Source organism: Lepisosteus platostomus, chromosome 6 (assembly GCF_059453375.1).
Source record: "Lepisosteus platostomus isolate fLepPlt1 chromosome 6, fLepPlt1.hap1, whole genome shotgun sequence".
NCBI lineage: Eukaryota > Metazoa > Chordata > Actinopteri > Semionotiformes > Lepisosteidae > Lepisosteus > Lepisosteus platostomus.
Genome location: NC_142616.1, coordinates 30,786,862 through 30,790,461, shown reverse-complemented (window position 1 = coordinate 30,790,461; position 3,600 = coordinate 30,786,862).

Below are 3,600 nucleotides of genomic sequence, written 5' to 3'. Positions count from 1 at the left end.
TGAAACCTTGAAAGGTGTTATTTAAAAAAGAAGAGACAGGAGGTGCGTGGGGCGGGGGAGCTGTGAGAGAGGAGATGAGAAGAGAAAGCGAGAGGTCTCAGCCAGCGAGAATAATGAAAACAAACCGCGCAGCAGTGAAAGGAGATCTGTTGTGCAGCCCAGGGTAAATATGTCAGCTTCCACTCCGCCTGCAGGCTAGCCTTCCACCTCTGTCAAAACTATGTGTCAGCCTGCCTGATTAATAGAAAATGTTGCATTGTGAGAAGTATGCGGCTCTTTCACAGACGTGCACAATGGAAGAGCTCGCAGGGCTGTCAGCTCAAAGCTCATTCTCCCTCCCTCTGTTTCTCACTCTTCCTGTTAGACGTTGGCAATGCCTGCTTTTGGGCAGCTAAACAAGGGCCCACTTAGGTTTATCACCAAGAACTCACAAGCGCAGAAATAGTATCCTCTATTGCTGCTAAAGAAAGAAATATATGTGTGTACATTAACGTATTCTATAACTCAATCTTTCATTTAAATATGCAGCTCCATGCACAGCGCTGACAAAGGTTATTTTTTAAAACATAATCCATTACTGTTACAAGTTAGGCAATTAAGGGGAAATTGCTGTTAAGAGGTAATTTATTACTTGACAAAGTAACCATACACACTGCATAGAATACTATTTTTTATTACTTTTTCAAATTATTTTCCCTTAATTTCTTGTTAATTTTAACAGGTCATCTCTTACACAAGTAACGTGTGTCTGTATCGGACTACTTTTTAAAGTAACCTTCCCCAGTATTTCATCCCTGTCATTTAAGGATTTGTATCACACGTTCCGTGAGCGATTGGCGGTGAATGGCAGATAGTGAGAGAGACGTGTGGTGCGGATGGCTGCTGTGAATGTTTAAGGAGACAGAGGACGAGAAAGCTGTGGGGATCAGAAGACCAGCAAGTATAAGATGGTTGATGGGACGGGTCATTTTGGCACCATGGAGGGTTGCTGAGTGATTTTTGCAGTAGGAAGGATGGATTAGGAGGATGAGTGGGACATCGCTCTGGGGGGTGGGGGTAACTCACGGGAATGTTTCAGGAGGTGTCTTTGGTTTGTGTCAATAAAACTCCCTTCAGATGAGCTCTTGTTTTATGGAGTGGGAACATCCTTCGCAATGCACTAGTTCAAATACATTTCCAATAATTTTTAAAAACTGGAAAAGAAGGTCATGTACTCTTGACATTCACAGTTCGCCCCCATTTGGGATTTGAACTCCACTGTCTCTTAGGCAAACCCCCAGACCTGAACCACACAACACCTCTACAAAAATTCCACTACAAAAGGCTAGCGTCCTGTCAGGGAAGAGAACAAATTAGTTGTGTGTCCTAGGAGGTTAGGGTACCACACCAGCTCTATACCAAATGAGCCTTATTACACATACACCCATAGCAGCCCAGTACTGGCATTTTAACACACAGACTTTTTATGGTAGAAAAGCATATATTAGCCGATGTCTTTAGTGGCTACAGTTCATTGCCCATCTTGCAATCTGCACTTTCTGACCAATGGCTGACTCCTCACTGTACTGGAAAGGTACTGTCTTCCAAATACAGCGAGATTTCCTGTGAACTGCAGAGAATTCTGTACAGCCAAGTCATTTCCATCTCCAGACTAAATAGTTTAGATTAGGGAGGCTGTGGAAAGTCAGAGGGAGAAGAGAAGCACAATCACAGCAGCCAGTCAGTCAGCCACCCACCTTGAGCTAACATCCTAGGGGACTCCCAGTCACAGCTGGGGACTGGAAGAAACCAGAGCTGAGTGGGTCAGAACCAAGGTATTTTGAGGTCATGGCTCTTAACAGATACAGCTAACCAAATGTGAGAAAAAGAGCAGACTGATCAATGGAGCAGGGACTGAGGCCAAAAGGTATTAGAGGAGCCAGTAGGGGGCGCTCATCCTGTTAATGCCCCAGTATAGTGACGGGGACTGTATACAGTAAAAAGGCGCTGTCTTTCAGATAAGATGTAACTCAGAGGCCCTGACACTCTGTGGTCATTAAAAATCCCAGGGTGTTACCCCGGCACCCTGGCCAAATTTCCCACTGACCTCCTAATAACCCCCATCGATGAATTGGCTTCATTACTCTGTTCTCTTCCCCACTGATAGCTGATGTGTGGTGAGTGTACTGGTGCACTATGGCCGCTGTCGCATCATCCAGGTGGGGCCGCACACTGGTGGTGGTGGAGGAGAGTCCCCATTCCCCGTAAAGCGCTTTGAGTTAATTATTATAATGAAGAGGTGCCACCACAAACTATTAAAGCATGACAGGTAGCTACCAGCTCTTAACGAGGTGATAGTGAGTGAACTGGGAAATTCTTGACACAACTCTGAAGCAGAGCAGCCTGACAACAAACTGGAAGGGATCAGCATACACCACCTGACATGGACGATGAGTTGATAAGAGCCTTCCAGAAGACGAATGTAGAATCAGCAGGCTCTGCAGGTTAGAGGCATTAGGTTCATTCCCGCTCCGACAGCATAGTGCTGAGAGCTTCTTAGAGATGAGACATATTTGATTGGAAATCTATGCAGCCCAAAGAGACAAAACAAAGGAGCTGGGAGTTATTTTCAGGAAAGCTCTGCACCATCTCCTAGAATAGAGGGGGAAGTGTTTTTTCTGCCTTCGATTAGTTGCACTTACATTTTGAACTTCGTAATTCGTCAAAGGGCCCTGCCTGCTTCCCCTGTTGTTCCAAGGACGACCAAAGCCGGACATCTTTACTGACCAGCGCACGTTTTTCTGCTCATCTGCCTTGCAGCCTCCTTGCTTGCGAGGAGGAAGCCATCAGGATTAGGAGGATGAGCGGTGAGGAGAGAGAGTGGAGAAACTAAACAAACAGGCTCCCAAGGAACTCTGCTCATCCGCAGGCAGAGGGCACAGAGCTTTTATTGGAAGTGAAAGAAAAAGCAAACAGATGACGGTCTGTCAGCAGCATAAGAATCAGGGCACAAAGTCCAGTTACTTGCAAGGTATTCACATCAACTCTCATTAAAAGCAGATTTATTATTTAAAACACCATATGGTCAAGGAGCACAGCCAGAAACACTGAGACCAAGATAAATATTTCTGTTTTGAGACTTTTTAGAAGGATTTACAAGAAATGCAGTGCCTGAATGTAATTGTCAACGCTCCCTGTAAAACGAATGATGTTAGTGTCTCAAGCACTAAAGAAGGCAGACACTCTTAAGACGAACATGGCTGATATCAAAACCCATTAAGGCCCCCTCAAGCACATCACAACCTAATTAATTTACTACTTGGCATTGCTTCAGGACTTCTCCTACCTCCTGCTCGGCCCACTCTTGAGTGCAGGCTCTCGGTGTGCCTGCTTGTGCTGGCTGGGCCGGGGGAGGGGCAGAGGCAGGAGTTAGGACAGGAGAAAGATAAATAATCACACATCTCTGCTGCGGGGCAGGGGTAGCTGAACAGCCTCCCAGCCCCACACAAAGACCACTCATTAACACCCTCTGTTTAAACAGGTGTCTGGTCGAGGCGGTGGCATGGGGACTTTAATGTCTCTCCATGAATGCACACTACTTTACCAGGGGAAAAACAGATG